The sequence below is a fragment of the Arachis stenosperma genome, chromosome 5, assembly GCF_014773155.1.
Source record: "Arachis stenosperma cultivar V10309 chromosome 5, arast.V10309.gnm1.PFL2, whole genome shotgun sequence".
NCBI lineage: Eukaryota > Viridiplantae > Streptophyta > Magnoliopsida > Fabales > Fabaceae > Arachis > Arachis stenosperma.
The window spans coordinates 88,056,258-88,075,715 of record NC_080381.1 but is presented as its reverse complement, the minus strand read 5'-3'; the positions used below and the strand labels follow the sequence as shown (position 1 = coordinate 88,075,715).

The 19,458-nt window shown below is 39.9% G+C and overlaps 1 non-coding gene across 1 annotated transcript; it reads left to right on the top strand.

Moving 5' to 3' along the window:
• Window positions 1–11,844: 11,844 nt before the first annotated feature.
• Window positions 11,845–11,952, top strand: LOC130984268 (small nucleolar RNA R71). Its single transcript, XR_009088213.1, has one exon. It is a non-coding gene; the product is annotated as a small nucleolar RNA R71 (small nucleolar RNA).
• The last annotated feature ends 7,506 nt before the right edge of the window (window positions 11,953–19,458 follow it).

Sequence of the window (19,458 nt, the reverse complement as noted above, 5' to 3'; positions counted from 1 at the left end):
CAAAAATCCATTCCGAGTGCAGAGAGGTCAGAATCCAACAACATCAACAGTCCTTTTTCAGCCTGAATTAGATTTTTGCTAAGCTCCCTCAATTTCAGCCAGAAAATATCTGAAATCACATAAAAACACACAAACTCATAGTAAAGTCCAGAAATATGAATTTTTCCTAAAAACTAATAAAAATATAATAAAAACTAACAAAAACATACTAAAATCTACATGAAATTACCCCCAAAAATCGTATAAAATATCCGCTCATCACAACACCAAACTTAAACTATTGCTTGTCCCCAAGCAACTAGATAAATAAAATAGGATAAAAAGAAATTAAGAAGAAATAATATCTCAGAGTTTCATGTGAAGCTCAGATTCTAATTAGATGAGCTGGGCTAGTAGCTTTTTGCTTCCGAACAGTTTTGGCATCTCACTTTATCCTTTGAAATTCAGAATGATTGGCATCCATAGGAACTCCAAATTCAGATAGTATTATTGATTCTCTTAGTTTAGTATGTTGATTCTTGAACACAACTATTTTATGAGTCTTGGCCGTGGGCCTAAGCACTTTGTTTTCCAATATTACCACCGGATACATAAATGCCACAGACACAAAACTAGGTGAACCTTTTCAGATTGTGACTTAGCTTTGCTCAAGTCCCCAATTAAAGGTGTCCAGAGTTCTTAAGCACACTCTTTTGCTTTGGATCATGACTTTAACTACTCAGTCTCAAGCTTTTCACCTGGACCTGCACGCCACAAGAACATGGTTAGGGACAGCTTGATTTAGCCGTTTAGGCCTGGATTTATTTCCTTGGGCCCTCCTATCCATTGATGCTCAAAGCCTTGGATCCTTTTTACCCTTGCCTTTTGGTTTAAAGGGCTATTGGCTTTTTCTACTACTCCTTCTTCTTGTCTTTTTTTTCACTGCTTTTTCTTGTTTCAAGAATCACTTTCATGATTTTTCAGATTAACAATAATATTTCTCTTGTTCATTATTCTTTCAGGAGCCAACAATTTTAACATTCATAAAATTCAATATAAAAAATATGCACTGTTCAGGCATTCATTCAGAAGACCAAATGTATTGCCACCACATCTTAATAATTAGAATTTTCCTTATTAAAAACTTGAAAAAAATTACCTCTATATTCTAAAAATCTACTATTTTATTCATGTTTGATGATGATAAGAAAAATAAATTATAGCTTAATTGGAGATAAAATCAAAATAGATATACTAATTACTACTACTCATATATAACTTCTAAGGTAAATTCCTAGTAAGAATAACTATCACAGAGTTAAGGCTAAGATTTAGACTCAACAACCTTTATTTTGGGAGGTGGATGCTCCTTTGATCTATGGGATGCTTGGCCCTTCAAGAGATAGCTTCTGACGCTTCAGTTGCTTCAGTTCATGCCCTTGCTCTTCTTGTTCCTTAAGTAGTTTGCAAAGTATGCTATTTTGATTTTGCTGTTCTTCCTTTAGTTGCTCCATAGCTTATTCCAATATGGTGACAGATGCTTCAAGACGCTCCCAGTATTCAATTTAAGGGATTTCCGGGAGGAACTCCTGTGCTTTCCTCTTTATGGTGTCGTCCTGCACTTGTTATCCTTCCATTAACTTTTTTGTGATTGGTCGCTCAACTGAGATATACTCAGTTACTCCCATCTTCACCCCAGCATCTTTACATAGCATATAGATTAAGCTTGGATAAGTCAATTTGGCATCTTTGGAGTTCTTGTTTGCAATTGTGTAAAGTTCACAAGAAATCAGCTGATGAACTTCCACTTCTTTTCCCAACATAATGCAATAGATCATTACTGCTCTTTTGATGGTGACTTCAGAGCGGTTTCTAGTGGACAGTATAGAATGCCCAATGAAGTCCAGTCAGCCTTTGGCGACTGGTTTGAGATCTTCTCTCTTGAGTTGATTTAGGACGCCCTTGGTGCTGGTTATCCACTTGGTTCCAGGGAGGCATATGTCCTCTAAAATTTCATCCAAGCCCTAATTTGTTCTCATCATTCTCCTATTAAAGGAGTCTGGGTCATCTTTCAGCTGAGGTAGCTTAAAGATCTCCCTGATTTTGTCAGGGTGAAGGTGAACAATCTTCCCTCTGACCAAGGTCCGATAATCATAGAAGGCGGCTCCAGCTATTCTTTGCCTGTCTGTTTGCCATAGATTAGAGTAAAATTCTTGAACCATGTTCCTTCCTACCTTTGCTTCAGGATTAGCTAGGATTTCCCAACTCCTGTTTTGAATTTGCTCTTGGATCTCCGGATATTCATCTTCTTTCTGATCGAATTTAACTTCCGGGATCACTGACCTTAGACCCATTATTTTGTAGTAATGGTCTGATTGTTCTTTGGTTAAGAACTTCCCTTGATTCCAAAGTGGTTTTGGAATATTCTCTTTCTTGCTTCTTGGAGTGGTTTATTTTCCCTTAGGAGCCATGATCTTAGTGGATATTGGTTTAGTGATCATGGATAAACACATCAAACTCAGAGGTTTGCTTGCCCTCAAGCAAAAGAAAGGAAAGGAGGGGGATAGAAGGAGAGCCAATTTTTTGAATTGTGGAGGAGATGAGGGAGGACGAACTAGGATTTAAAGGGAAGGGGGGTAGGTTTTTCGAAAATTTTGAAGGAGATATGATAGAAGATATGATTTGTAAAAGATAAGTATGATAGGAAAAAGATGCAAATTAAAATTGAAAAGATATGAAAGATATTTAACAAAAAAAAGATAAATCTGAATTTTGAAAAGAGGATATGATGAATTTAAAAGAAAAGATTTGAGAAGAATTTAAAAAGATAATTGAGTTTTGAAAAAGATTTGAAAAGAAGTTGGAGAGGATTTGAAAAGCATTTGTGTTTATGAATTAAGATGCATTTGATATTTTTGAAAAAGGATTTGAAAAATTAGGATTAAAAATTTTTGGAATTGAAGTTTGGAATATGGGAGTTTATAACATGTTTATGCAAGAAATCATGAATTGAAACATAAAAAATGGAAAAAGTTTGAATTAAAAACGAATTTACCTCTTCCCTACAATCCTGGCATTAAATGCCCAAACGCTGCATGTTTTGGGCGTTTAACGCCCATTTGTAGCTTCTCCTGGGCGTTTAACGCCCAGCTGTTGCTTCTGGCTGGCGTTAAACGCAAGGAACTCCTTTGTCACTGGGCATTTTTCTGAACGCCCAAGACGCTGTAAATCTGGCGTTAAACGCCCAGAAGATGCTTCTTTCTGGTGTTTAACGCCCAGATGGCTATCTCTACTAGCGTTAAACGCCCAGTAGATGCTTCTTTTGGGCGTTTAACACCCAAAACATCTCTTACTGGCTTTTTCGCATCAGTGAGCTTCGTTTTGCTCTTTTATCCTCTGAATCCTTCTGTAACTCTGTAAACTCATGCAATTGCTATTTTACCTTGAAGATAATTAACATGAACCTGTAAAATTCAATTAATTAACAAATAAGCTTTGTTAATGGCTGGGTTGCCTCCCAGCAAGCGCTTCTTTATTGTCTTTTAGCTGGACTATTACCAAGCTTTAATCAAGCCTCAGTTTTGAGCATTCTTGCTCAAAATTGCTTTCAAGATAATGTTTGACTCTCTGTCCATTTACAATGAACTTTTTGTCAGAGTCATTATCCTGAAGCACTACGTATCCATATGGTGACACACTTGTAATCAGATATGGACCTCTCCACCGGGATTTCAATTTCCCGGGGTATAATCTGAGCCTAGAATTAAACAGCATAACTTTTTGCCCTGGCTCAAAGACTCTAGAGGACAGCTTCTTATCATGCCATCTTTTTGCTTTCTCTTTATAAATTTTTGCACTTTCGAAAGCATTGAGTCTGAATTCCTCTAGCTCATTAAACTGGAGCAATCGTTTTTCTCCAGCTAACTTGTCATCAAGATTTAGGAATATGGTTGCCCAGTAGGCCTTATGTTCCAGTTCCACTGGCAAGTGACAGGCTTTTCCATACACCAGCTGGTAAGGAGAGGTCCCTATAGGAGTCTTGAATGCTGTTCTGTAAGCCCACAGAGCATCATCCAAGCTTCTTGCCCAATCCTTTCTCCGGTTAATCACAGTCTGTTTTATGATTCTTTTAAGTTCTCTATTAGAGACTTCAGCTTGCCCATTTGTCTGTGGATGATATGGAGTTGGCACTCTGTGGCTAACTCCATATCAGACCATAGCAGAGTAAAGCTGTTTATTGCAAAAATGATTGCCCCCATCACTAATTAGTACTCTAGGGACACCAAATCTGCTTAAGATGTGTTTCTGGAGGAATTTCAGCACTGTCTTAGTATCATTAGTGGGTGTTGCAATAGCTTCCGTCCACTTGGATACATAATCCACTGCCACCAGAATATAAGTGTTTGAGTAGGATGGTGGGAAAGGCCCCATGAATTCAATACCCCATACATCAAATAACTCAATCTCTAAGATTCTTTGTTGAGGCATGGCATAACTGTGAGGTAGATTGCCAGATCTTTGGCAACTGTCACAATTAAGTACAAACACTCGGGAGTCTTTATAGAGAGTAAGCCAGTAGAAGCCAGTTTGGAGGACTCTTGTGGCTGTTCGCTCACTTCCAAAATGTCCTCCGTATTGCGATCCACGGCAATGCCATAGGATCTTCTGTGCTTCTTCTTTAGGCACACATCTACAGATTACGCCATCTGCACATCTCTTGAAGAGATATGGTTCATCCCAAAGATAGTACTTTGCATCTGTGTTCAATTTCTTTTATTGCTGCCTACAATACTCTTTAGGTATGAATCTCACAGCCTTGTAGTTTGCAATGTCTGCAAACCATGGTACTTCCTAGATGGCAAAGAGTTGCTCATCCGGAAAGTTTTCAGAGATCTCAATAAGAGGGAGGGATGCCCCTTCTACTGGTTCTATTCGGGACATGTGATCTGCTACTTGGTTCTTTGTCCCTTTTCTGTCTCTTATTTCTATATCAAACTCATGCAGAAGCAACACCCATCTGATGAGTCTGGGTTTTGAATCCTGCATTGTGAGTAGATATTTAAGAGCAGCATGGTCAGTATACATAATCACTTTTGATCTTACTAAATAAGATCTGAACTTGTCAATGGCGTAAACCACTGCAAGTAACTCTTTTTCTGTGGTTGTATAGTTCTTCTATGCGTCATTTAAAACACAACTGGCATAGTAAATGACGAGCAGAAGCTTGTCATGCCTTTGTCCCAACACTGCACCAATGGCATGGTCACTGGCATCATACATTAGTTCAAATGGTAATGTCCAGTCTGGTGCAGAGATGACGGGTGCTGTGACTAGCTTAGCTTTCAGAGTCTCAAATGCATGCAAACACTCCTTATCAAAGATAAATGGCGTGTCAGCAGCTAGCAGATTACTCAGAGGTTTGGCAATTTTTGAAAAATCTTTTATAAACCTCCTATAGAATCCTGTATGCCCCAGAATGCTTCTGATTGCCTTAACATTGGCAGGTGATGGTAATTTTTCAATTACCTCTACCTTAGCTTGATCCACCTCTATTCCCTTGTTCAAAATTTTGTGCCCAAGGACAATTCCTTCAGTCACCATAAAGTGACATTTCTCCCAGTTTAAAACTAGGTTAGTCTCTTGGCACCTGGTGCGCGAAATTGTGAACAATACTTTTTCACAACTCTCATAATCCCCGGTAATGGCTCCACAAACGTGGTAGCTCAATACCATGGCATTACACAAATGTATATGATGATGAACGAAAATAACATAAAAGATAAAGATAGTGATACTTATGTAATTCATTGGTAGGAACTTCAGATAAGCGCATGAAGATGCCTTCCCTTCCGTCTCTCTGCTTTCCTACTGCCTTCATCCAATCCTTCTTACTCCTTTCCATGGCAAGCTTGTGTAGGGTTTCACCATTGTCAGTGGCTACCTCCCATCCTCTCATTGAAAACGATTGCATATGCTCTGGTCACAGCATAGCGGAATTCATCTGTCGGTTCTCAATCAGGCCGGAATAGAATCCAGTGATTCTTTTGCGTCTGTCACTAACGCCCCGCCCTCAGGAGTTTGAAGCACGTCACAGTCATTCAGTCATTGAATCCTACTCAGAATACCACAGACAAGGTTAGACCTTTCGGATTCTCTTGAATGCTGCCATCAGTTCTCGCCTATACCACGAAGACTCTGATCTCACGGAATGGTTGGCTCGTTTGTCAGGCGAGCACTCGGTTGTCAGGCGATCAACCATGCATCGTGCAATCAGGAATCCAAGAGATATTCACTAAGCCTCAGATGCTTGTAGAACAAGAATGGTTGTCAGTCACCTTGTTCATGAGTGAGAATGATGATGAGAGTCAATCATCACCTTCATCAAGTTGAAGAACAAGTGATATCTTGGACAAAGAACAAGCGGAATTGAATAGAAGAACAATAGTAATTGCATTAATACTCGAGGTACAGCAGAGCTCCACACCTTAATCTATGGTGTGTAGAAACTCCACCGTTGAAAATACATAAGCATAAGGTCTAGGCATGGCCGAATGGCCAGCCTCCCAATGATCTAAGATAGCATACAAAACGAAGATAGCTACCAAAAGTCCTCTAATACAATAGTAAAAGGTCCTACTTATAAGAACTAGTAACCTAAGGTGTACAGAAATGAGTAAATGACATAAAAATCCACTTCCGGGCCCACTTGGTGTGTGCTTGGGCTGAGCAATGAAGCATTTTTCGTGTAGAGACTCTTCTTGGAGTTAAACGCCAGCTTTGGTGCCAGTTTGGGCGTTTAACTCCCATTTGGGTGCCAGTTCCAGCGTTTAACGCTGGGATTTCTTGAGGTGACTTTGAACGCCGGTTTGGGCCATCAAATCTTGGGCAAAGTATGGACTATCATATATTGCTGGAAAGCCCAGGATGTCTACTTTCCAACGCCGTTGAGAGCGCGCCAATTGGGCTTCTGTAGCTCCAGAAAATCCACTTCGAGTGCAGGGAGGTCAGAATCCAACAGCATCTGCAGTCCTTTTGAGTCTCTGGATCAGATTTTTGCTCAGGTCCCTCAATTTCAGCCAGAAAATACCTGAAATCACAGAAAAACACACAAACTCATAGTAAAGTCCAGAAAAGTGAATTTTAACTAAAAACTAATAAAAATATACTAAAAACTAACTAGATCATACCAAAAACATACTAAAAACAATGCCAAAAAGTGTACAAATTATCCCCTCATCACAACACCAAACTTAAATTGTTGCTTGTCCCCAAGCAACTGAAGATCAAATAAGATAAAAAGAAGAGAATATGCAATGAACTCCAAAAACATCTATGAAGATCAGTATTAATTAGATGAGCGGGGCTTTTAGCTTTTTGCCTCTGAATAGTTTTGGCATCTCACTCTATCCTTTGGAATTCAGAATGATTGGCTTCTTTAGGAACTCAGAATCCAGATAGTGTTATTGATTCTCCTAGTTAAGTATGATGATTCTTGAACACAGCTACTTATTGAGTCTTGGCCGTGGCCCAAAGCACTCTGTCTTCCAGTATTACCACCGGATACATACATGCCACAGACACATAATTGGGTGAACCTTTTCAGATTGTGACTCAGCTTTGCTAAAGTCCCCAATTAGAGGTGCCCAGGGTTCTTAAGCACACTCTTATTGCCTTGGATCACAACTTTATTTCTTTCTTTTTCTTTCTATTCTCTCTTTTTTTTTGATTTTTTTCGGTTTTTTTTTTCGTTTGCTTCTTTCTCTTTTTTTCTTTTTTTTTTGTATTCACTGCTTTTTCTTGTTTCAAGAATCATATTTATGATTTTTCAGATCCTCAGTAACATGTCTCCTTTTTCATCATTCTTTCAAGAGCCAACATTCATGAACCACAAATTCAAAAGACATATGCACTGTTCAAGCATACATTCAGAGAACAAAAGTGTTGCCACCACATCAAAATAATCAAACTGTTATAAAATTTAAAATTCATGCAATTCTTTTCCTTTTCAATTAAGCACGTTTTTGTTTAAGAGTGGTGATGGATTCATAGGACATTCATAACTTTAAGGTATAGACACTAAGACACTAATGATCACAAGACACAAACATGGATAAACATAAGCATAAAATTCGAAAAACAAAAGAATAAAGAACAAGGAAATCAAAGAACGGGTCCACCTTAGTGATGGCGGCTCTTTCTTCCTCTTGAAGATCCTATGGAGTGCTTGAGCTCCTCAATGTCTCTTCCTTGTCTTTGTTGCTCCTTCCTCATGATTCTTTGGTCTTCTCTAATTTCATGAAGGATGATGGAGTGTTCTTGATGCTCCACCCTTAGTTGTCCCATGTTGGAACTCAACTCTCCTAGGGAGGTGTTTAGTTGCTCCCAATAGTCTTGTGGAGGAAAGTGCATCCCTTGAGGCATCTCAGGGATCTCATGGTGAGAGGGGTCTCTTGTGTGCTCCATCCTTTTCTTGGTGATGGGCTTGTCCTCATCAATGGGGGTGTCTCCTTCTATGTCAACTCCAACTGAATAACAGAGGTGACAGATGAGATGAGGAAAGGCTAGCCTTGCCAAGGTGGAAGGCTTGTCCGCCACTTTATAGAGTTCTTGGGCTATAACCGCATGAACTTCCACTTCTTCTCCAATCATGATGCTATGGATCATGATAGCCCGGTCTATGGTAACTTCAGACCGGTTGCTAGTGGGAATGATTGAGCGTTGTATGAACTCTAACCATCCTCTAGCCACGGGCTTGAGGTCATGCCTTCTCAATTGAACCGGCTTTCCTCTTGAATCTTGCTTCCATTGTGCGCCCTCTTCACATATGATTGTGAGGACTTGGTCCAACCTTTGATCAAAGTTGACCCTTCTTGTATAAGGATGCTCATCTCCTTGCATCATAGGCAAGTTGAACGCCACCCTCACACTCTCCGGACTAAAATCCAAGTATTTCCCCCGAACCATAGTGAGATAATTCTTTGGATTCGGGTTCACACTTTGGTCATGGTTCTTGGTGATCCATGCATTGGCATAGAACTCTTGAACCATCAAGATTCCGACTTGTTGAATGGGGTTGGTAATAACTTCCCAACCTCTTCTTCGGATCTCATGGCGGATCTCCGGGTATTCACCCTTTTTGAGTGAAAAGGGGACTTCGGGGATTACCTTCTTCAAGGCCACAACTTCATAGAAGTGGACTTGATGCACCCTTGAGAGGAATCTATCCATCTCCCATGACTCGGAGGTGGAAGCTTTTGCCTTCTCTTTCCTCTCTCTAGAGGTTTCTCCGGCCTTGGATGCCATAATGGTTATGGAAAAACGAAAAAGCAACGCTTTTACCACACCAAACTTAAAATGTTTGCTCGTCCTCGAGCAAAAGAAGAGAGAAGAGAGTAGAAGAAGAAGAAATGAAGAAGAGGGAGATGGTGGTGTGTTCGGCCAAAGAGGGGGAGAAGTGGTGTTTAGGTTGTGTGAAAATGAAGGGTTGAAGAAGGGTATATATAGGAGAGAGGGGGGTTAATGGTTCGGCCATTATGGGTGGGTTTGGGAGGGAAAGTGGTTTGAATTTGAAGGGTGAGGTTGGTGGGGATTTATGAAGGATGGATGTGAGTGGTGAAGAGAAAGATGGGATTTGATAGGTGAAGGGTTTTTGGGGAAGAGGTGTTGAGGTGATTGGTGAATGGGGGAAGAAGAGAGAGAGTGGTGGTGGGGTCCTGTGGGGTCCACAGATCCTGTGGTGTCAAGGAAAAGTCATCCCTGCACCAAATGGCATCAAAATTCACGTTTTGAGCCATTTCTGGCTTTAAACGCCGGGCTGGTGCCCATTCCTGGCGTTTAACGCCAGGTTCTAGCCCTTTTCTGGCGTTTAACGCCAGTCTGGTGCCCCTTTCTGGCGTTAAACGCCCAGAATGGTGCCAGACTGGGCGTTAAACGCCCAACTGCTAGGCTTACTGGCGTTTAAACGCCAGCAGCATCTTCCTCCAGGGTGTGCTGTTTTTCTTCCTGTTTTTCATTCTGTTTTTGCTTTTTTCATTGTTTTTGTGACTTCTTATGATCATCAACCTACAAAAAAAAGATAAAATAACAAAAGAAAATAGTTAACTATAAAACATTGGGTTGCCTCCCAACAAGCGCTTCTTTAATGTCATTAGCTTGACAGAGGACTCTCATGGAGCCTCAGAAATACTCAGAACCGTGTTGGAACCTCCCAACACCAAACTTAGAGTTTGAATGTGGGGGTTCAACACCAAACTTAGAGTTTGGTTGTGGCCTCCCAACACCAAACATAGAGTTTGACTGTGGGGGCTCTGCTTGGCTCTGTTTTGAGAGAAGCTCTTCATGCTTCCTCTCCATGATGATAGAGGGATGTCCTTGGGCCTTAAACACCAAGGATTCTTCATTCACTTGAATGATCAACTCTCCTCTATCAACATCAATCACAGCCTTTGCTGTGGCTAGGAAGGGTCTGCCAAGGATGATGGATTCATCCATGCACTCCCCAGTCTCTAGGACTACGAAATCAGTAGGGATGTAATGATCTTCAACTTTTACCAGAACATCCTCTACAAGTCCATAGGCTTGTTTTCTTGAGTTGTCTGCCATCTCTAGTGAGATTTTTGCAGCTTGCACATCAAAGATCCCTAATTTCTCCATTACAGAGAGGGGCATGAGGTTTACACTTGACCCTAAGTCACACAAGGCCTTCTTGAAGGTCATGGTGCCTATGGTACAAGGTATAGAAAACTTCCCAGGATCCTGCCTCTTTTGAGGCAGTTTCTGCCTAGACAAGTCATCCAGTTCTTTGGTGAGCAAAGGGGGTTCATCCTCCCAAGTCTCATTTCCAAATAACTTGTCATTTAGCTTCATGATTGCTCCAAGGTATTTAGCAACTTGCTCTTCAGTGATATACTCATCCTCTTCAGAGGAAGAATACTCATCAGAGCTCATGAAAGGCAGAAGTAAGTCCAATGGAATCTCTATGGTCTCATGTTGAGCCTCAGATTCCCATGGTTCCTCATTGGGGAACTCAGAGGAGATTGGTGCACGCCCATTGAGGTCTTCCTCAGTGGCGTCCACCTCCTCTCTTTCCTCTCCATATTCGGCCATGTTTATGGCTTTGCACTCTCCTTTTGGATTTTCTTCTGTATTACTTGGGAGAGTACTAGGAGGGAGTTCAGTAACTTTCTTGCTCAGCTGACCCACTTGTCCTTCCAAATTTCTGATGGAGGACCTTGTTTCATTCATGAAACTTTGAGTGGTTTTAATTAGATCAGAGACCATTGTTGCTAAGTCAGAAGTACTCTGCTTAGAACTCTCTGTCTGTTGCTGAGAAGATGATGGAAAAGGCTTGCCATTGCTAAACCTGTTTCTTCCTCCATTATTATTATTGAAACCTTGTTGGGGTCTCTCTTGATTCTTCCATGAGAAATTTGGGTGATTTCTCCATGAAGAATTGTAGGTGTTTCCATAGGGTTCTCCTAGGTAATTCACCTCTTCCATTGAAGGATTCTCAGGATCATAAGCTTCTTCCTCAGATGAAGCTTCCTTAGTACTGCCAGGTGCATTTTGCATTTCAGACAGACTTTGAGAAATCAAATTGACTTGTTGAGTCAATATCTTGTTCTGAGCCAGTATGGCATTCAGAGCATCAATCTCAAGAACTCCTTTCTTCTGACTAGTCCCATTATTCACAGGATTCCTTTCAGAAGTGTACATGAATTGGTTATTTGCAACCATTTCAATTAGTTCCTGAGCCTCTGTAGGCGTCTTCTTCAGATGAAGAGATCCTCCAGCAGAGCTATCCAAAGACATCTTGGATAGTTCAGAGAGACCATCATAGAAAATACCTATGATGCTCCATTCAGAAAGCATGTCTGAGGGACATCTTCTGATTAATTGTTTGTATCTTTCCCAAGCTTCATAGAGGGATTCTCCATCCTTCTGTCTGAAGGTTTGGACTTCCACTCTAAGCTTACTCCATCTTTGAGGTGGAAAGAACTTTGCCAAGAAGGCATTGACTAGCTTTTCCCAAGAGTCCAGGCTTTCTTTAGGTTGAGAATCCAACCATATTCTAGCTCTGTCTCTTACAGCAAAAGGGAATAGCATCAGTCTATAGACCTCAGGGTCAACCCCATTAGTCTTGACTGTGTCACAGATTTGCAAGAATTCAGCTAAGAACTGATGAGGATCTTCCATTGGAAGTCCATGGAACTTGCAATTCTGTTGCATTAGAGAAACTAATTGAGGCTTAAGCTCAAAGTTGTTTGCTCCAATGGCAGGGATAGAGATGCTTCTCCCATAGAAGTCGGGAGTAGGTGCAGTAAAGTCACCCAGCACCTTCCTTGCATTGTTGGCATTGTTGTTGTTTTCGGCTGCCATGTGTTCTTCTTTTTGAAGAATTCGGTCAGGTCCTCTAAAGAGAGTTGTGCTTTAGCTTCTCTTAGCTTTCGCTTCAAGGTCCTCTCAGGTTCAGGGTCAGCTTCAACAAGAATGCCTTTGTCTCTGCTCCTGCTCATATGAAAGAGAAGAGAACAAGAAAAATGTGGAATCCTCTATGTCACAGTATAGAGATTCCTTGAAGTGTCAGAGGAAAAGAAAAATAGAAGAAAGAAGGTAGAAGAATTCGAACTTGATGAGATAGAGTTCGAATTGTGCATTAAGAAGGAACAGTACTCCATAAATAGAAGGATGTGAGAAGGAGGGAAGAGAATTTTCGAAAATTAATTAGAAAGATGTCAAAAACATTTTAAAAATTGATTGATAATTTTCGAAAATTGAAAGTGGAAAAGAAATAAAGTGATTTTTGAAAAAGATTTTGAAATTAGAAATCAAAAAGATTTGATTGAAAACTATTTTGAAAAAGATGTGGTTAAGAAGATATGATTGGTTTTAAAAACATGTGATTGAGAAGATATGATTTGAAAACAATTTTTAAAAGATTTGATTTTGAAAATTAGTGACTTGCCTAACAAGAAAAGATATGATTCAAACATTAAACCTTTCTCAACAGAAAAGGCAACAAATTTGAGATGTTCAATCAAATCATTAATTGTTAGTAAGTATCTTTGAAAAAGGAAAGAAATTGACTTTTGAAAACATTTGATTGAAAAGATATGATTTGGAAAAGATTTGATTTTGAAAAACTTTGAAAACTTGAAAAAAAAATTGATTTGAAAACAAAATCTTCCCCCTTTGCCATCCTGGCGTTAAACGCCCAGAATGGTATACATTCTGGCGTTTAACGCCCAAAATGCTACCTCTTTGGGCGTTAAACGCCCAACCAGGTACCCTGGCTGGCGTTTAAACGCCAGTCTGTCTTCTTCACTGGGCATTTTTGAATGCTCAGCTTTTTCTGTATAATTCCTCTGCAGTATGTTCTGAATCTTCAATTCTTTGTATCATTGACTTGAAAAGACATAAATCAAAAATATTTTTGGATTTTTAATAATAAGGGAAAATCAAAATGCAACTAGAATCAAACAACAATGCATGCCAGACACCAAACTTAGCAGTTTGTATACTACTGACCCTAACAAAAATGAAAATGCTCATGGGACACACAAGACACTCAAGTCAATAGAATTCAAAGATCAAAACAAAGAAATACATGCATGGAATCGAAAAATATAACAAAAGCATGCATTTGACACCAAACTTAAGATGAGACTCTAGACTCAAACAAGAAATATTTTTGGATTTTATGATTTTTTAAATTTTTTGTGTTTTTCGAAAATTAAGTGGGAAAAGATATCAAAATTCTTAATGAGAATTCCAGGAATCAGTGCAATGCTAGTCTAAGACTCCGGTCCAGGAATTAGACATGGCTTCACAGCCAGCCAAGCATTTAAAGAAAGCTTCGGTCCAAAACACTAGACATGACCAAAGGTCAGCCAAGCCTTAGCAGATCACTGCTCCAAAAGCAAAATTGATGAAAATCAACAAGCTCTTGTGGTGATAAGTTGAAACCTCGGTCCAATCAGATTAGACATGGCTTCTCAGCCAGCCAGATTTCAACAAATCATCATGAAACTCTAGAATTCATCTTCAAGAATTTCGAAAAAAATAAATACCTAATCTAAGCAACAAGATGAACCGTCAGTTGTCCAAACTAGAACAATCCCAGGCATTGTTACCAAAAGCTTGCTCAAAACTTGAACAATCCCCGGCAACGGCGCCAAAAACTTGGTGCGCGAAATTGTGAACAATACTTTTTCACAACTCTCATAATCCCCGGTAATGGCTCCACAAACGTGGTAGCTCAATACCATGGCATTACACAACTTCGCACAACTAACCAGCAAGTGCACTGGGTCGTCCAAGTAATAAACCTTACGCGAGTAAGGGTCGATCCCACGGAGATTGTTAGTATTGAAGCAAGCTATGGTCATCTTGTAAATCTTACTCAGGCAGACTCAAATGTATATGATGATGAACGAAAATAACATAAAAGATAAAGATAGTGATACTTATGTAATTCATTGGTAGGAACTTCAGATAAGCGCATGAAGATGCCTTCCCTTCCGTCTCTCTGCTTTCCTACTGCCTTCATCCAATCCTTCTTACTCCTTTCCATGGCAAGCTTGTGTAGGGTTTCACCATTGTCAGTGGCTACCTCCCATCCTCTCATTGAAAACGATTGCATATGCTCTGGTCACAGCATAGCGGAATTCATCTGTCAGTTCTCAATCAGGCCGGAATAGAATCCAGTGATTCTTTTGCGTCTGTCACTAACGCCCCGCCCTCAGGAGTTTGAAGCACGTCACAGTCATTCAGTCATTGAATCCTACTCAGAATACCACAGACAAGGTTAGACCTTCCGGATTCTCTTGAATGCTGCCATCAGTTCTCGCCTATACCACGAAGACTCTGATCTCACGGAATGGTTGGCTCGTTTGTCAGGCGAGCACTCGGTTGTCAGGCGATCAACCATGCATCGTGCAATCAGGAATCCAAGAGATATTCACTAAGCCTCAGATGCTTGTAGAACAAGAATGGTTGTCAGTCACCTTGTTCATGAGTGAGAATGATGATGAGAGTCAATCATCACCTTCATCAAGTTGAAGAACAAGTGATATCTTGGACAAAGAACAAGCGGAATTGAATAGAAGAACAATAGTAATTGCATTAATACTCGAGGTACAGCAGAGCTCCACACCTTAATCTATGGTGTGTAGAAACTCCACCGTTGAAAATACATAAGCATAAGGTCTAGGCATGGCCGAATGGCCAGCCTCCCAATGATCTAAGATAGCATACAAAACGAAGATAGCTACCAAAAGTCCTCTAATACAATAGTAAAAGGTCCTACTTATAAGAACTAGTAACCTAAGGTGTACAGAAATGAGTAAATGACATAAAATCCACTTCCGGGCCCACTTGGTGTGTGCTTGGGCTGAGCAATGAAGCATTTTTCGTGTAGAGACTCTTCTTGGAGTTAAACGCCAGCTTTGGTGCCAGTTTGGGCGTTTAACTCCCATTTGGGTGCCAGTTCCAGCGTTTAACGCTGGGATTTCTTGAGGTGACTTTGAACGCCGGTTTGGGCCATCAAATCTTGGGCAAAGTATGGACTATCATATATTTCTGGAAAGCCCAGGATGTCTACTTTCCAACGCCGTTGAGAGCGCGCCAATTGGGCTTCTGTAGCTCCAGAAAATCCACTTCGAGTGCAGGGAGGTCAGAATCCAACAGCATCTGCAGTCCTTTTGAGTCTCTGGATCAGATTTTTGCTCAGGTCCCTCAATTTCAGCCAGAAAATACCTGAAATCACAGAAAAACACACAAACTCATAGTAAAGTCCAGAAAAGTGAATTTTAACTAAAAACTAATAAAAATATACTAAAAACTAACTAGATCATACCAAAAACATACTAAAAACAATGCCAAAAAGTGTACAAATTATCCGCTCATCAGCACCTCTTTAAAACAAGTGCTAGATGGTCAAGACAGGAGCTAAATGAGTCTCCAAATACTGAAAAGTCATCCATGAAGACTGCTAGAAATTTTTCTACCATATCAGAGAAAATAGAGAGCATGCACCTTTGAAAGGTTGCAGGTGCATTGCACAGACCAAATGGCATCCTTCTGTATGCAAATACTCCGGATGGACATGTGAATACTATTTTCTCTTGATCCTGGGGATCTACTGCAATTTGATTATAACCTGAATACCCATCCAGGAAGCAGTAGTATTTATGACCTGCTAGTCTTTCGAGCATCTGGTCTATGAATGGTAAAGGAAAATGATCCTTTCTGGTAGCTGTATTGAGCCTTCTGTAATCAATACACATAAGCCACCCTGTAACTGTTCTTGTAGGAACCAGTTTATTTTTTTCATTATGAACCACTGTCATGCCACCCTTTTTAGGGACGACTTGGACAGGGCTTACCCAGGGGCTATTAGAAATAGGATAAATAATCCCAGCCTCTAGTAATTTAGTGACCTCTTTTTGCACCACCTCCTTCATGGCTAGATTCAGCTGCCTCTGTGGTTGAACCACTTGCTTAGCGTCACACTCCAATAGGATCTTGTGCATGCATCTGGCTGGGCTAATGCCCTTAAGATCACTGATGGACCACCCAAGAGCTTTCTTGTGTGTCCTTAGCACTTGAATTAGTGCTTCCTCTTCCTGTGGCTCTAAGGTAGAGCTTATGATTACAGGAAAGGTATCACCTTCTCCCAGAAATGCATATTTCAGGGATGGTGGTAATGGCTTGAGCTCAGGTTTGGGAGGTTTCTCCTCTTCCTGAGGGATTTTCAGAGGTTCTGTTATGCTCTCTGCTTCCTCCAGATCAGGCTGAGCATCTTTAAAGATATCCTCTAGCTCTGATTCGAGACTCTTAGTCATATTCACCTCTTTTACCAAAGAGTCAATAATATCAATGCTCATGCAGTCATTTGGGGTGTCTGGATGCTGCATAGCTTTGACAACATTCAACTTAAACTCGTCCTCATTGACTCTCAGGGTTACTTCCCCTTTTTTGACGTCAATGAGGGTTTGTCTAGTTGTTAGGAAAGGTCTTCCTAAAATGAGAGTTTCACTCTTGTGCTCCTCCATTTTCAGCAGCACAAAGTTAGTGGGAAAGGCAAATGGCCCAACCTTGACAATCATGTCTTCTATCACGCCTGATGGGTATTTAATGGAGCCATAAGCAAGTTGGAGACATATCCGGGTTGGTTTGACTTCTTCAGTCAAACCAAGCTTTCTGATAGTGGATGCAGGTATTAGGTTGATACTTGCCCCAAGATCACATAGAGCTTGCTTGGTACAAGTACCCTCTAATTTGCATGGTATCACAAAGCTTCTGGGATCTTTAAGCTTTTCTGAATGACTACACTGCATTCTTAGTGAGGTAAACTTTTTCAGTTTCTCTCTAATATTTCTTATGACTTAAGTTCTCTTTCATGAACTTAGCATAAGAGGGTATTTGCTCAAGTTCCTCTGCAAACGGAATCTTTATTTCAAGAGTCCTGAGATAGTCTGCAAAGCGGGCAAATTGCTTATCCTGTTCCGCTTGGCGGAGTTTCTAAGGATAAGGGATTTTGGCTTTGTATTCCTCAACCTTAGTTGCTGAAGGTTTATTACCTACAGATGTGGGTTGAGAAGCCTTTTTAGAAGGGTTGCTGTTAGCACTTGTATGAGTCTGATCCCCCACTGGCGTTTGAATGCCAGGGGTGAAAGCTGGAGTGGCGTTAGACGCCAACTCCTTACCTGTTTCTGGCGTTTGAACGCTAGAACTGAGCTTTTTTTGGGCATTTAATGCCAATTCCTTACTTATTTCTGGCATTTGAACGCCAGAACTGAGCATGGTTTGGGCGTTCAACGCCAGTTCTCCACCCTTTTCTGGCGTTTAAGCGCCAGAATTATTCCTCTCTGGGCTCTTACTGTCCTCAGAGGGATTTTGGGTAGCAGTTTGTTCATCTCTTGGCTTCTTGCTGCCTTCAAGTGAGGTATTTAATGTTTTCTCACTTCTTAATTGAACTGTTTGGCACTCTTCTGTTATTTGTTTTGATAACTGCTGTTCTGTTTGCTTCAACTGCACTTCCATATTCATATTAGCTATTCTTGTTTCTTGCAATATCTCCTTGAATTCGGCTAGCTATTTTGTCAGAAAATCTAATTGCTGATTGAATTCAGTAACTTGTTCTGCAGGACTGAGTTCAGTAGTTACTGTTTTAGCCTCTTTTTTCATGGAAGATTCATTGCTTAGGTACAGATGCTGATTTCTGGCAACTGTATCAATGAGCTCTTGAGCTTCCTCAATTGCCTTTCTCATGTGTATAGATCCACCAGCTGAGTGGTCTAGAGAAATTTGAGCTTTCTCTGTAAGCCCATAATAGAAGATGTCTAACTACACCCACTCTGAAAACATTTCAGAGGGGCATTTTCTTAGCATCTCTCTGTATCTCTCTTAGGCATTATAGAGGGATTCATTATCTCCTTGTTTAAAGCCTTGGATGCTCAGCCTTAGCTGTGTCATCCATTTTGATGGGAAATAATGATTCAGGAATTTTTCTGACAGGTGTTTCCATATCCTTATGCTAGCCTTAGGTTGGTTATTTAACCACCTTTTAGCTTGGTCTTTTACAGCAAATGGAAACAGTAATAATCTATAGATATCCTGATCTACTTTCTTATCATGTACTGTGTCAGTAATTTGTAAAAACTGTGCCAGAAACTCTGCAGGTTCTTCTTGTGGAAGACCAGAATACTGGCAACTTTGCTGCACCATGATAATGAGCTAAGGATTCAACCCAAAACTACTGACTCTGATGGAGGGTATACAGATACTACTCCCGTATGAAGCAGTAGTGGGGTTAGCATATGACCCCAGAGTCCTTCTGGACTGTTCATTTCCACTTAGATCGATGATGGAGAAAGGAAAATGATGTGGATTTATTTTATTTATTTTATTATATAAGAAAAATAATTTTCGAAATAATAAAATAAAATAAAAACTAAAATAAAAATTTAGAAAATGTTTTATGAAGATTTTCGAAAAAGTGGGGAGAGAGAAAATGGTTAGGATATTTTTGAAAAAGATGTGATTTTTAAAAAGGATAAGATTTGAAAAATTTTGAAATTGAAATCTGAATTTTTATAAAAAAAATTTGAAATAATTGCTTAAAAATAGTTAGAAAAGATAATTTTTTTTTAATTTTATTATGAAATAGAAAAACACACAAAATTTTGGAGGGAAAACACCAAGGCACACCAAACTTAAAAATTTTAAGATCAAAGCACAAAAAAGACTCAAGAACACCTTGAAGACTCACAAGAACAACAAGAACAAAAGAAAGAACACCAAACTTAAAATTTTTGGAAAACCAAAATAAATTTTCGAAAATTAAAGAAAATTAACAAGAGAACACCAAACTTAAAGTTTGGCACAAGAGTTAATCAAAGAAAAATTATTTTTGAAAAAGTTTTAAAAGGAAGATACCTAATTGCCAAGAACATAAGCCAACGCTCTAGCCAACTG